Genomic DNA, 16,509 nt, shown 5'->3' on the forward strand with positions numbered 1-16,509 from the left:
TGGCATCTGTTTGGGGGCCTTACCCATTTCCCTTTGGCTTTATTGCCAGAGGTGCCCGGAAAAGTCCTGCTGCATGCTCAATTATCTGTGATCACCTTCTGAGCTGTCTGAATCCTACCTCTTCTCTGTGATGCCTACTAATTTGATCTAATGCAACAGCTCCCACATTTTCTTGAATTTTTCTCCATTTAGCACTTTCCCCTCTACTTTTTTAAAAAAAAAAATAAGCTTAATTAACTTTATTTTTCTTGTTCAAAAACCTATGTTGTAGTCACACCTGGAGCCTGGGTCTTCTGCATGGAGACTCTGGCGTGGATCTTTACAAGATGGTCATTGAATTCCTGATAGCAAGACTTGGTGAACATGGTCTTCTTCCAGAAGTCAGGGGTCAGATAGCTGTAGGTCTTGAAGATGGCATCGAAGGTGGCCTTGGCAAAGTTGCTCGGGTTGTCTGTGCAGGCCCTGGCTAAGGTGCAGCAGTCATCAGTACTGGCCATCAGCAGCAGCTTCCTGGGCACAGGGGCTGAGCCTATGCCAGTGCTTCTGGGGGGTAGGGATGAAGCACACCAGCACAGAGCCACAGATGACTGTTACCTTGTAAGGAACAGTGTGACAATCTTGTTCCCCCTGTAGCCTCTCTGCATGGGGACAATGGAGAGCTTGGCCAGGATGACAACCCCTTGGATGGCTGTGGCTATGTCCTCGGAGCACTTCACACCCAGACTGATGTGTCCATTGTGGTTCCCGATGGTGACAAATGCCTTGAACCTGGTCCACTGGCCAGCATAATCTTCAAAACCTCATCCTTTTGGGATGCCCCCAGAAAAAAGTCAATGATTTCAGACTCCTCAATGGGCAAGGAGAAGAGATAGATCTCCAGGGACTTGATCTTCATGTCCTTGACCAGGCGGCCCAGCTTGGTGATGGGGTTCTAGTTGCTTTTCTGAGAGAACACCAAATGGTGGATGACACCGCTGCAGCTCATGGAGCTTGCAGAGGCAAGGCTGAGGAAAAGGAGAGGAACTCTTTTTATTTTTATGATACTGTGTGCAGGGAGCACAGGGTGCTGTGAGGGCCAGCAAGGAGAGGAGGAGGTGAGAGGTCAACTGGCATGTAGACATGTCACTTCACAGTTCGTTTGCCCTCCAGCAGTGCTCCACACCTACCTGAGGCAAAGTGGCCTGCCCAGATGCTCAACATCACTCAGCATCGGGGAACATCAAGTCAAAACCACACTGAGATAGCGTTTCATGCCAGTTAGACTGGCCAGTATCAAAAAGACAGAGAATAACAAATGCTGACGAGGATACAGAGAAAGGGGACCCCTCTTACGCTGTTGGTGGGGCTGTAAATTTGTGCAGCTGTTATGGAAAACAGTATGGAGTTTCTCAGACAGCTACAGATAGAACTGCCATATGATCCAGCAATCCCACTGCTGGGTACATACCCAAAGGAAGGGAAATCATCATGTTGAAGGGATACCTGCACCCCCATGTTTATCACAGCTCTATTTACAATAGCCGGGCTATGGAACCAACCTAAATGCCTATTGATGGATGACTAGATAAGGAAAATGTGGCAAATATACACAATGGAATTCTACTCTGCTATAAAAAGAATGAAATTCTGCCATTTGCAGCAACATGGATGAGCCTGGGGAAAATTATCCTAAGTGAAACAACCCAGGTACAGAAAGAGAAATACCACATGTCCTCACAAGCAGGAGCTAAAAGAATAAAATAAAATAAACAAAAAAAGGAAGAAAGACACAATAATCACAATAATTCCTTGAACTTTCAAGAGGAGAGAACAGAACCGAGGCCAGCAGAGATGGGAAAGGGGAAGGGGGAAGGCAGTTAGGGAGAAATTGGTAAAGGGCCTCGAGAAACACAAAAAGTGTTTACATTGTGTAATGGTAACAACAACAACAACAACAAAAAAGTCATAAGGTGACTAAATGAGACAAGCTGGATTTCCATCTCAAGCCACTTTTTTGCTAATCCATCAGCACTCCAGGTCTCTACGACTTCACACCTATCCACAGGATTGCAAAGAATTTCGAGGAAGAAATTATAATGGCAGTAGAGAAAAAAATTGTTAGTCCATTCATTTGGTAAAAGGTGGCCAAATCTGAAGAAGCTCTTTGGATGTTTTAAACAGGGAAATTGGAAAGGAGTCTCCCCGAGGGGCATGAACATCTAGAGAACCCAAGTAAGGGAAACTAGAAGCGAGTTACTTTGCTTGGCCAGTTTTACTGCAGTGCTGTCTTTGACCCTGAATCAGTGGTCCAGATCTGAAAAAGAGGGCTCTGGGCCAGGATAGAAAACCTAAAAGAAATTCACTTTGTGATATTGAGAAGCAAATGTTAATATAATAATAATAATAACTAAACACAAAGTTAGATTTGAAAAACTAAGTAAAACACAAAACCCAATAAAAATAAATGTTAGATATTTCTATGTAGTCCTGCTTTATGCCAAGTGCTGTATAGATCTCATTTAATCCTCACACAACCAGTGAGAAAGGCACTTTTCATCCTAAATGTGAGCACACAGTGTCACTGGAAGGCTGTCACAGGGCCGTAAGTAATGAAGTTGGAACCTCTATGGAGTCTGCTTGACTCCACAGCCTACATTGTCAAATCTTTTTTCTTTATTGTTAGGGGAGGGGTCATCTGCTGGGTTTCTTTCCAAGGGCTTGGCATGCTGTGAAATATTGTGAGAGCTGAATGTATGGACTTTTAAAAGCTGGCATTTCACTATTGATTTCTAATTTTATTACCTTGTAGTTAGAAAATTGAGTGTTTGGTATTGATTGCTCTGTTGAGGCTTCTTTTATGGTATAGAACATTGTAAATATTTGTGAATTATCCATGTGTGCTTGAAAAGAACGTTTATTCCATTTGTGGGATATGTCTGCTGGATCAATATTGTTTATTTTGTTGTTTAAATGTTTTCCCACTTCACTTTTATTGCCTGCTGATATATCAGTTTTTGAGAGAGGTGTGTTGAAATATCCCATGGTGATCAACTTATCCTCTCATGTCTGCTTATTTTTCTTATATATTTTGAGACTGTGTGGCTGAGTTTATACTGGATCAAAATTGTTATATCTTTCTGGTGAATATTTTCTTTTATTATCAAGTAAGAGCCTATTTTATCCCTAAAAATTCATCCTGCCTTAATTTTGATATTATTATTGTCATATCACATTTCTGTTAGTATCTTTTCTTTGTCTTTTTTAACTAAACTTTAAAAATAATATAAAAAACAGGTTAGTATGTGTCTCTATGTGTGGGGAGCATGTGTTGCTTGGTTTGGGGAATTAAATTAATAATAAAATTTGTGAATTTTAGCAGAAAGACCAATGATAGTAGAAACTTCCCAAAGGAAATATAGTGTAGGAAATTGGTCAAGCAGATATCAAGATTTATTGTAAAGGTGTAAGAAATAAGTAGTAAGGTATTAGTGTGTGGATAGAAAAATAGGCCAATATACTTAAGCGGAAATAGATTTCACATATATGAAATGTTCATTTCAGACAAAATTGGAATTGCAGATCACTGTGGGAGAGGATGAGTATTTCAATAAATCTTAGTGGGATGATTTACATATTAAAAATATACACTTGGATTCCTTCCTAAAATCCAATCAAAAATTAAAAGGAAAGTTCAAACCACAAAGCTTTAGGAGACAAAATAGAGACATATATTATAATCTTAGGTAGGAAAAGATTTCTTAGAATGGTAGCAATAATCTTAAACTACATAGGAAAAAAATGTTTTATTTGACTATAGTAAAATTTAAAAACTTTGTTCATCAAAAACTGCTATAAAGTGAAAAACACCAAGAAAATGAGAGAAGATATTCGCAATACACATATTTGAAAGAGAATCAGTATCTAGAACATATAAATAATTCTTCTCAATAATTCAAAAGAAGAGTGCACAGAAGGTAAACAGATACATCACAGAAGGGGCACTCAAATGGCCAACAAACACATGAAATGATGACCAGCCTTATCAGTAGTCAAACATTCGCAAATTAAGAACCACAACAAATATCATGTACACCCATCGATTAGTGAAAATGAAAACATCTGAAAATATCACAGTTTGCAAATGTCTAGTGCCTTATGACACAGCAATTCCACTCCTAGACATCTAACCTGAAGAAATGCTTGTTTTTTTGCACCAATAAACTTGTTTAAGGCTTTTCATAGCAACAATGTCTGTACTAATAAAGTTCAAAAATAATTCAATTATCTATCAACTGGAGAATGGACAAATGAACTTCAGTGTGGAATGGAATAGTACACTGCAGGGATTCGCTATCCCTGTGAGAGGGTGTCCAGGTGAGCCTATGTCCCTGTGATGGCTCTGCCGCATGGGTACCTTATCCTTATAACAGCTCTGTCCTATGTGACCCCAACTCCCTTGATCTGCCTGGCAGGAGCTTTCCCTTACTGCTTCGCCTGTCAGCTTCTGGCAGTTGAGGATTTCCTTTTCTCTCTTTCACATTCGTCTTTGAACTTTACATTTTGTGAGGAATGTTTTATCAAGTATTTCTATGAGTTTGTAGGAGGAGGAAGCCTACCTGCACTGCCTGACATCTGTGTGTATGCTGCCTGTTCTAGGATTCAGTGCTTTGCCAATTTCATGTCACTTTGCCCAAGTTCAGCTGTTGTCTCTGCCAGCAGACAGGAAGCGGTTCTTCATGAAATCTTTTTAAAGTTCTCTTTCATTTATAAGTTTGTTTCTCTTGCTCAGAAAGGACATGGAAAAATTCTACAATTTAGAAACATAATTATTTCTCATCTCTCTTAGACCTAGCTCTGTTATTTCCACACCAGTCTGTGTGAAAACGTACCATGATAAAAAATATTTTAAAGTCTTTTCTTGTGTCAGCTATCCTGGTGCATCTGAAGAATCATTTTTAGCTATTCTAAAGACTAAATGTAGACATGTGAAAAGAGACCAAGAACGATAGCAGAGGTATTCTGAAGTTATATGTGCAAAGCCAAGATTTTGGAGTGTAGTCATAAGCCTGAACATTTGGGCTTTCCTTTTTTCTCTTTTTCTTTTTCCTTCCTCCTCTTCCTTCTCTCCTACTCTTTCTTATCATTTTTTAAAAAAATATACTTTTAGTGTACTCTAAGCACTCTTAGAAAATGCCAGACCATAGAATGCATTCACCTGAGAATTACGTAAATTTAGCCAGCCTGAGGAAGCATTTTTGAGACATCCTAGATAGGAAAATTCCATGTTATGTACCAAATTGTCAGAACTCCCTCATTTTCCTGTGGCTAGTCTCTTATCTTTTTCACTAAACTTTCTTTTTATTTTTTCCCTGCCATGGAACATGAGAATCTTCCTGAGATACCTCTCGTTAATAGAAATCCCTATGGAAATGGAATGGCCCACACCAAATGTTTGAGACACTCTTTCCTCAAGGTCCATTTGTCTGGTACTATCTCTGATTCTAGCCTTCGGTCAGGAGGAATAAAAAGAAAAAATTTCCAGATTGGCTATTGGTAAGTTATTACCTGCTTTATAATAACTTCTGGTGGTGCAGACTATTACCTTATTTTAAATTCCAGATATTTTTCATGTGATAACCACAAACTCAGGAAGCTAAATAAAGTGCAAGCACAAAAATATAAATAAAACTAAAGCAAGGCATATAATAATCAAATTTCTCAAAACCAATTTAAAATAAACTTAAAAGTTGTCAGAGAAAAATGAGACATTGAGTACAGAAAAATAGAGATAAAGATGCCAGAAAATTTCTCATCAGAAACAATGCAAGTGAGAACAGAATGGAACAGCATCTTTAAAGTACTGAAAGTAAAATACTGTTCACCTGGAATTCTATACCCAGTAAAAATCTTTCAAAAATGAAGCCCAAATGAAGACATTTTCAGACATACAGAAGCTGAAAGAATTCATCACCAGCAGATCTACATTACAAAAAAATGTTGAAGAAATTTCCTCAGAAAAAAGGACAATGATTGCAGGTGGAAATCCAATACATAACAAAGAATAAAGACCATTTGGTGTGGGCCATTCCATTACCATGAATGGCAATTACATGGGTAAATACATAGAGTTTTTTTATTATTTAGATTTTTTTATAAGATAATTGACTATTTAAACAAAAATAATGATAAGGTAATGAGAATTTAATGTTTTAGGAGGTTATTATTGTGCATATGTATGTAAATATGGCAATAATAGCATAAAAACTGAGAGGTGAGAAATGAAAGTATGCTATTATTAGATTCTTAATTCTATGTGGAGTAGTATAATATCATTTGAAGGTAAATTGTGATAAATTAAAAGATGTATACTATCAACCCTAAAGCAACCACTAAAATAATAAAACATGAATGATAGCTAATAAGTCAACAAAGGAAATAAAAAGAAATAAAAAATTCTTAATCCAAGGAAGACAGAAAAGAAGAAAAGAGAACAAAAAAGGGGATAAATAGAGAATAAATAGCAAGATGAAAATCTTAAACCTAATATATTAATTATCACAATAAATGCAACTACATCAATTAAAAATCAGAGATCGTGTAATTGGATAAAAAAGCAAGACACTATGCTACTCACGAGAAGTATAAAGACACAAGTAGGTTAAAAGTTAAAGAATGGGAAAATATGTATCTTGGTAACACTAGGCAAAAGGAAGCTGGAATGGCAATATAAATATCAGACAAAATATATTTTAGAACAAAGAATATTACCAGAAATAAATAAGGTAATTTTGTAATGGTAAAAGGTCAACACATCAAGTGGACATAATCCTAAATATTTACGCACCTGATAGCACAGCTTTGAAATACACAAAGCAGAAACTGATAGAACTGTAAGGGGAAATAAACAGAAACATAAGTACATAAGTCAGAGATTTTAATACTCCCCCTCTAATTGATAGAACAAGTAGGCAAAAAAATCATCAAGGATATGGTAGTTTTGAACAACACTGTCAACCAAACTGACTTGATTGATGTTTATGCAGCTCTCCTCCTAACCTCAGTGGAATACACATTCATTTCAAGTGCATGCAGAAACATTTACCAAGATCAATTATATACTGAGCCCTAAAACAAGTCTCGGTAAATTTAAAGAATTCCAGTATTTTCTCTGATCACAATGGAATTAAATTAGAAATAAAAAACAGAAAGTTCTCTGGAAAATCACCAAATGTTTGGAAACTAAATAACATATTTCCAAGTAATATATGGATCAAGGAAGAAATCAAAAGAGAAATTAGAAAGTATTTTGAAATAAATTAGAAGGAAAACACACACTGTTAGACTTTGTGGGATGCTGATAAATAGTATTTTATTTAGTGCTATTTACACACTAAACACCTATACTATACAACTCACAAATCAATGACCTCAGCTACCAGCTTAAAAAATAGAAAAAAGAGAGCAAATCAAACCAAAGAACGGAGAAGTAAAATAGTAAAGTTCAAAGCAAAAACCACTGAAATTGAAAACAAAAGCATAACAGTAAAGATCCAAAATGAAATTAAAAGCTTGTATTTTAGGAAGATCAACAAAGTCAAACCTAAATTTTTAAAAATTATTGATTAAAAAATCTATAGTAAAATTGATTGAGGGGAAAAAAAGAAGACAGAAATTACCAGTATCAGGAATGACAGTGGTGGAATCACTACAGACTCCACAGCTATTAAGACTATAGGAATATTATTAATAACTTTATGCCTATAAATTTGACAACTTAGATGAAGTGGACAGATTCTTTGAAAGACTCAAATTGTCAGTATTTATTCAAAAAGAAACAAGTAAGTTCAATAACCCTACCCAGGTTATCGAATCTTTAGTTAAAAACCTTTCTATAAAGAAAAGTCAATGCTTAATGGCTTTCTGGTGAATTCTATCAAACACTTAAGGAAAAAACATTACATCAATTTTACACAAACTCTTTCAGAAAACTGAGGAGCAGGAAACACTTCCCAGCTTAGTTCTATGAGGCCAGCATTAACCTGACAGCAAAACCAGAGAGAGTCATCACAAAAAAGGAAAACTGCAGACTGATATCTCTTATCAATATACAAGAAAGGATTTCAAACAATATGTTAGTAAATTGTACCAAACAATATATAAAAAGAATAATACATCATGGCCAGTTTGGCTCTATCCCAGAATTTCAAAGTTGGCTTAATATTCAAAAATCAATGTAATTTATTGTTTTAACAAAGTAAAACTGAAAAATTGTATGATCATCTCAATATATGAGAAAAAGCATTTGGCAAAATCCAAAATCTATTTCTGATAAAAAAATTTTCATCAAAGTAGAAATAGAACACAACTTTCTCAAATGAAAATTTATCTACAAAAAACATACAAACAGTACGTACTTAATGGTGAAAGACTGAAAGTTTTCTCTTTAACAACAAGCGCAAGACAAGGATGTCCCCTCTTATCACATCTGTTCAACATTGTACTCGATGTTCTAGCTAGTGCAACCAGCAGGCAAGAAAAAGAAATAAAAGATATCCTTATTGGAAAAAAGAAGTACAACTGTCTTTACTCACAAATAACTTTATTATCTTTGTAGAAAATCCAGTGGAGTATACACTACCAATTTTAAGACTTATTACAAAACTGCTGTAATTAATACCCTGTGGTATCAGTGCAAAGATAGACAAATAAAATAATGGAACAGATTAGAGAATCCAGAAATAGACTCACACATATATGGAGAACTGAAACAGTAGTCTTTTCAACAAATGGTGCGGGAACAATTGGACATTCATATGCAAACAAGCAAACAAATGAAAAACAGAAATAAACAAAATGGCTTTGATTCCATCTCATACTACATGGAAAAATTAACTCAAAGTGGATCATAGACCTAAATGTAAAACTTAAATCTATAAAACTTCTGGGAGAAAATATAGATGGAAATCTTTACTAACTTGGAACAAGCAAACATGTCTTAGCTATGACACCAAAAGCATAATCCAGAAAAGAAAAAAAATTGATCAATTGAACTTTGTCAAAATTAAAACTTCTCTTTGAAAAATAGTGTATGAGAATAAAAGAACAAGGCAGAATCTAAGAAAAATGTATTTGCAAAACCCATATCTGATACAAGGCTTATATCCAGAATATATGAAGAACTCCATAAACTCAAAAATAAGAAAATGAACAATCCAATAATAATGTGGGCAAAAGATTTGATCATACACTCCAGTGAAGAGGATATGTGATGACAAGTAAGCACTTGAAAAGTTGATCAACATGATTAATCATTAAGTGCCATGAGATACCACTACACACTGATTATAATAGCTGAAATTACAAAGACTGGCCATATCAAATGCTGGAGAGGATGTGGAAGATCTGGAACTCTCACACACTGCCGGTAGGAATACAAAATGGTACAACCACTTTGGAAAACAGTTTGGTAGTTTCTTCAAAAGTTAAGCATCACCTATACTATATGACCCAGTCACTACCCTCTTAGGAACAGATTTTACATGAGAGGATTGAAAACATGTGTCCATATAAAGACTTGTACACAGATGTTTAAAGCAGCTTTATTTGGAATAGCCTCAAACTGGAAACAGCCCAAATATCTATCAATAGGCAAAGAAGACATACTATGCTATATCCATGCAGGGAATACTACTCATCAATAAAAATAATTAACAATGGATACACATTATGATGACTCTCAGAATAATTATGCTGAGCAAAAGAAAGTCAGAAAAATATAAAGTATATACAGTATGATTCCACTTACCTAAAATTCTAGGAAATTCAACTTAATGTATGGTGACAGAAAACAAATCATGGTTGCCTGGATTCATGGGTGGGGATGGGGTAGGAAGGGGTGGGAGAGAAGAATTACAAAGATGCAGGAGGCAATTTGGGAGGTGATGGCCATATGTTTATTATCTTGATTGTAGTGATGATTTTATGGGTGTATATATATGTGTTAAACTTATGCAGTTGTACACTTCAGATGAAGTTTATCATATGTCAATTATGACTCAATGAAAGTGTTAATAAAGACCCTGAGAAATTATTTTAGTCCTTATATTCATGAGGAAATTGATGTTCACAGGTTATTTTGCTTAGTGTCACACAGGGAAAAAAAAATGCAGCTTACGTGCATAATGTATTTTGACTTAATCCTGATGACAAAGGTATGTGTTACTTTTTCCATTCTATAGAACAGAAAAACGAGACTGACAAGAGTTTAAGTAACTTTTCCATGATCACATAATGTCTGGTTAAACTAGGCTCTGACCCAATTGTCTCTGATTCTCAAGCCTGTATCTTCTCATTGCTGAGCCTCGTGATGTCTTTGAACTCTAGACATAATCCGAGTCCTTATACTTTAAAAAAAGAAATAAAAGGAAGAAGAAAGAAAGGAAGAAAAAAATCACCACTGGGCCTTGAGAATCCCTCCAAAGAAATGTCTCTGGCTTTACCCAGAGGGGCATGTCTGAATCCCCCTCCCACCAGCACACAATGAATGATGTTTATGCGTGCACAGCACTCTATTTGGTGTTCCTGAGATTGTCAGCAATTTCCCCAACCTAACTAAAATTCCAACCTTTCCCTATCATTCTAGAAAGCATTTTTTTTTCTTTACATGACCGGTAAGGGGATATTAACCCTTGACTTGGTGTTGTCAGCACCATGCTCTCCCAAGTGAGCCATGGGCCGACCCTCTAGAAAGCATTTTAGAACGTGAGTCATGTGAGTGAAGCCTTGTTAATTTAACTTTCTAAAAGTAAAAAATTTATAAACATCTCTAATTAGAAATAATAGTCAACATCTATTGAGTGCCAAATACTCTTGCTGAGTGGTTTACATATATTGTTCTATTTAATCCTCAAAATCCCTAAGAGGCCAGTATTAATATTAATAGTTTTTTTAATGAGGAAACTGAAGCTCAAAGAGTTATTAAGTCACTTTCCCAAGGTCATGCCGCAAGTCAGTGGAAAAACCAGGAATAAAGATTAGTCTAATTCTGGAATGTGTTTATCCTCCATGCTAAATTACCCTTCTACTGTTTTAACTCTTACTAAAACAGTTTCTGGTGTTAAATGATTTGAAACATTCTTGACAATAGATCATGCCAACCTGTGGTGCTTCATCTCTACTGTTGCAAGAACTCCAGATGACCCACAACCCCCAACAATCCTCAAACAGGACTCCACAAACCAGAGAAAATACAGCAGGCTCCTTAGGAGGAAGCTCTGTAATGCTACTGATTAAGAAGATCTGTCTCAGCTAGAAAAGGTGAAACATCAGTGACCTCCTTGGAATTACTGATTGTATCAGTGTCAGGATGGATATGGGGAACAGAGCCGATGGGCATCGTCTCTGTAAAGGCTTAGAACGTGATGTCAACACTTTCCCCACCTTCTGTGTGCTCTCCTCTGAAGCGAACAGGTCCAATTCCTGAAATTAGAGAAAAGCTAGAAGAGTTGGTACTCTTTCAGAATGGGGGGGAGAGGGGGAGGGAGAAGGGAGGGAGGTTTTGGTGATGGGGAGCATTAATCAGCTACAATGTATATCGACAAAATAAAATTAAAAAAAAAAAAAAAACAAGTTAGAGTGTTTTATATTCACACATTCAAAGGCCTGTTGGGGCCCCACTGCATGTATGTTTTACTTGCTCCATTTAGAAACATCTATTAAAAAATGATGAAGCATTTAAGAAAAAAAAAAAAAAAAAAAAAAAAAAAAGAATGACAGGACCTACGGCTCAGGTTTCCTGGAATTGGACCCAGTGTCCAGAATACTAAACAAAATACTCACCACAATTAATAGTTAGTGCTATTGATCACCATATGTTAAAAATACAAGACAACAATGCCAGACATTCTTCAGGACATTAAGGGTAAATTACCAGATGTGTGATAGGAGGCAGTCTTTTTCAAACTTGTATTTTGTTTTGTTTTCAGCAGTGAGACATTTTCAAGCAAGGTCTCACACATTTTAATACAGATTTAAAAATTGTGGTCTTTTGTTAATACACATCGACCTTATATTTATATTTATATGATCCCTTTATGATGATACAGTTGATCAATGTGCCTGCTTTGAAAACATAAATATTTGAAACTGGGCATTATGGTGGCAATTCCAAACTCACATTCACTTAAGCTTCTTACAAAATGAGAAGCAAACCTTGGTGGGGTTTGGCAGCATCCATGCAGAATGCTTCGTGAGACACTTTGGAATTGACAGAAAGGGCTGAACGATCTGAATGGGGAGTGATTTCCATGGATGGCGAATCCAGAAAAAGATCCAGGCGGAGTTGGGATTAGAATGAATCTCGGAGGTGGGGAAGGGTTTGTCGGTGAAAGAGATAGGTTTCGGGCTGGGGGTCCACCTGGACCACCATCGACATTTGGTTTCTAACGTAGGTGGAGTCTGGCACTGTGTGGGGCTGAGCAAGAATCTTCCGTTCACATGTGAATGTCTCCCTGCAGACCCTGAGCCCCTTCAGGTCAGGTCTGTAACTCATTTATCTCGGTCTTGTGTCCTCTTCTTCTGTACTTTGCCAGAAGTCAGTACATGCTTATTCAATGAAGAGCGTCCCAGGTAAGGAAGAAGGACACAAAGTGTGGAGCAAGAGTTCATCCTCCCTAATTTCAAAAGGACCCCTAAGTCAGGCCCTAGCCTCCACGGTCCCTTAGCTAACAGTTTCTCAGAGCTGTACTGCGAAGTTCACGGGGGGCTCACCGGGACATGGTGTTTCAGTTTGGAGCAGCCTGGAAAGCGAGCAACACAGAGGCAGGAACCACCTGTATAGACTGTCTATACAGGCACTCGGGAGTGGATATTTCATCAATGAATGTGCTGATTCTCTCTTTTACAGGTTTCTTCATAATCATCTCAGAACCTTCCATAGGCACTTGGCTTTTAAGTCTCAAGTCACAACCGTGTCTCACATGAGTCTCCGAATGAATCCTCCCAGACCCTCCCAGGCACTGGATACTGGGCTAGGTGCTGCAGTACCTCAGCATCCGAGAGCTGGGGTGGGAGGGGCACAAGCAGCAAAGAAAGTGCAAAGACAGGTCGGCATAATCGGTTTAACTACAGGAGGGGAGCTGTGACAAGGCACAGCCTGAGTAATTGCCCAGTGAATTATGCTGACAGTCAATGCTCTAGGGGCTCAAAGGAGGAAGGGGAGAGATGTCAGGGAAGGATTTTTGGAGAAGGGTTGGAGCATGGGAAGGCTTTAAACCATCCAAAAGGAAGTCAGAGGGTGCACTAGAAAGGCTGAGCAGAAACTTGGAGGGGCAATGTATGCTCCATGTTTAGCAGGCAATGGGCAAACTCACTGGACAAAAAGGAAAATTTGGGGTGAGGGGGATTAGGGATCAAAAATCATTAACAACAACAGTAAAACAATGACAAGGAACATTTATTGAACACATAATCCTTGTCAAACACTAAACTAAGCACATAATAATCATAATCCCAATTAATTCTCAGAAAACCTTATGATGTAATAGGGCTCTGCTAGCCTACACAGCGGTTTGGGGGAATGAGCAAATGGTGCCCCCTGGGGCAGACACCCCTCATGGCAACATGGCTTGGAGTGACAGCAATTTTGATCAGTGCGCAACTGGCCAACTGCACATGGTCCAAGTGCAGACTTTGGACCAGGCTCTGCAACCATGCTTCACACATACATTAACTCTCTTATTCCTCTAAGCACTCGTGGAGTGTGTACTGTTCATTTTCGCATTCCATGCAATTCCACTTTGGGGGGTGAAGCTGGTAAATTGGAGCCAAATTGTGGAAGGTCTTCACTGCTAGGCTTGGGAAATAGACTTAATTGGGTAGGCTTATGTCACTTGGTCAATTCCTGGCAAAGCCATCCCAATTGCTCAGGCCTCTAAGGCTTAGCCCAGGGCAGGCTCCCTTGCACGCTCATTGTGTTCTCACCGTTGCTGAGAGCATGCTCATGTCCTCCAGCTTGCCCTGTCTCTCTGGAGGCCACTCTCCAGCCTCCTACTTCCTCATCATCACAGTCCCTGGCCTCACTGGATGCCCCCACTTAAGACCGGGCAGCAAGCTTCCTGGCCATTGTGCACATGAGCTCCTCAAAAGCAGGGACAGTTTCACCTGTGTGGGGCCCAACACCACTAAGTACAGACTTTTGGACTTAGCAGGTTGTATGACTGTTTCCCAAGGAATCCACCTTCTCCTTCCATTTACTCAGTTTAAAAATCTCTGCCTCTCTGGCTGAGCTTCTGGTTCTTTGTGTTCCTACCTCCCCAAGTTTTATCTGCATCAGGCCCTTTGGGCATACCGTACCTGCCCCTTTGATGACCATGTTCACTTGTTTCTACACTGCTGTTTCTCTGCCATTCCTAACTTTTGGGAGATCAGATGCAACAGGGGTTTCTGACGAAAGTACAGGAGTGCAATTGCTCCTGGTTTGAATCACTGTTGGGTGTCAATTGCTCTTTCACCCCCACTCCTTCAGACAGGAGGGATGAGGTTTGGCTCCTCTCCTCCACGCTATCTGCACTACTTAAATTACTGGCACAAGGCCTTGGTTCTTCTTGCTCCTAGATTGGGTTATTTATTGTTCTAGCTGTTCCACACCCATGTGGCAATACTTGGGGTTTCAAAACTGAAATATCCCTGTCTATCGGTAAATAGCCACTGCTCCAGGCTCCTCAGAGGCTCCCCTGCCACCCAGCCTGCCTTGGCCAGTCCTTCGGATCTCCTAGGCTCCCCTTACCCACAATGCTGCAACTCAAGGGTTAATGCTCAACTGGGCAGGGGGCCTCAGACCCACCCCAGCCCTACTACTCCTTTCAGTTCTAGTTGGCTAGTCCAGGGTTTCACAGGTTGTTAAATATTTTAAATCTCACTCTTGCTTCTAGGCCAAGGAAATCCCAGTCTGCCCCCTAACACCAGGTTTCTTCAAGACAAGAGGAGCATTTTCATTAAAGGAAAAAAACCTTCCCATTCCAGATGAAATGGGGAGCTATCATTTACTAAGCACTCACTCTTTATCAGGTACTGTGTTGAGCACTTTACCTGAAACACTTTACTTAGTTCTCAAAAAAGCCTTATTATTGTTAATAATAATAATAATTAACTACCATAACAGGACTTCCCACCCTCAACAGTTACAGTGGGAATTAAGCTTCTAATCTATGAACTTTGGGGATATAATTCAATCAGTACACAGCAATTCCTAATAATATTTCACGTATTTTGTGCTTGACAATTAAAGGCTCATAAAGTTTGAGAACTTGCCCAGGACCAGCAAGTAGCAAAACTAGGCTTTAACCCTAGGTCTGTGAGGCCACCACACCCACGCACTGGGCCTTGAACCACAGGCCCCATTGTAGCCAGCCCCTGTTCACCAGACTCAGGCTGCCTCAAGTAGTATCTTCTCCAGGCGTGTCAGCATCCTTGCTGAGCACCTTTGAGTTCTGGTGGGCAGACTCTGGCTCTGCAAAGCTCTCCAGTTCACCTCTCACCAGGATTTGGAGGGAAGAGTTTCTCGTATCCTCCTCTGAGTAACATAATTACATCCATTTGGAAAGTTTATATGTAGTAGATTCCCTAAAATAGCACCCAATGGATTATGCCTTCTTGTGTCTATACCCCTTTGCTATGTGACTTTGCTGCTTCACACATCAAGAGGTGAAGTCTATTTCCCCACCCCTAGAATCTAGACCAATCCTGAGACTTGCTTTGACCAAGATAATGTAGTGAAAGTGATGTACTGGAACTTTCAGGCCAGGCCTTAAGAGGCTTGTAGCTTCCACTTTTGTTCTCAAAATCTAGCCATTATGTAAAGAAATCTGTGCAATCCTGTTCTAAGGAGGCCACTTGGACAGGGAGGGCACCTGGAGGAGAGTTGAGGCAGCCCAGCCCCTGGCCAGCCCCAAGCTCCCAGACACTCAAATGAGCCTCTCCTGTATCTTCCGCTGCTAACGGGGTTGTCACAGCTGACTCCACGTGGAGCAACCACAAGCCACCCACACTGGCCCAGTCAGCCACACAACTGGGAGCAATGGCGGCTTTTTTCAGCCATAGCGTTTTAGGGGATGTGTAATGCAGAGACAGATGAGTGATACCATACCCAAAAGGAGAAGCAAGCTATATTAAAAGCCAAGACCTAAAAAAATAATTTGCAATTGTTAATAACTCTTTAAGAGTATAGGTTGACTTAATAACTCTACTCTTTTTGTCTTGACTGAGGGTTAAACAATTTATTACACAGAGAAATATTATGAACACAAAGGAAATTGCAGAAAACCCTTCAGCTGAAGAAATCATCATCAAAACACATCATTTGGTACCCAACATCTCCCCAAAGTCAACAACTAAGCCAGAACAAAGGAAGTCCTTGAGAAAATCTACAAATGATTTTCTACATTTAGACATTTCTTTGAAAATTACCTGATTTGTTACTCTCAGTGCAGTTTCAAGATAAAGACATAAATGTAGAGCCCACAGAGTAAGAAG

The 16,509-nt window shown here is 38.8% G+C and overlaps 1 pseudogene; it reads right to left on the minus strand.

Moving 5' to 3' along the window:
- Positions 1 to 260: 260 nt before the first annotated feature.
- On the minus strand, positions 261 to 14,350 carry LOC134370581 (small ribosomal subunit protein uS5-like; annotated as a pseudogene).
- Positions 14,351 to 16,509: the final 2,159 nt, after the last annotated feature.

The sequence above is a fragment of the Cynocephalus volans genome, chromosome 2, assembly GCF_027409185.1.
Source record: "Cynocephalus volans isolate mCynVol1 chromosome 2, mCynVol1.pri, whole genome shotgun sequence".
NCBI lineage: Eukaryota > Metazoa > Chordata > Mammalia > Dermoptera > Cynocephalidae > Cynocephalus > Cynocephalus volans.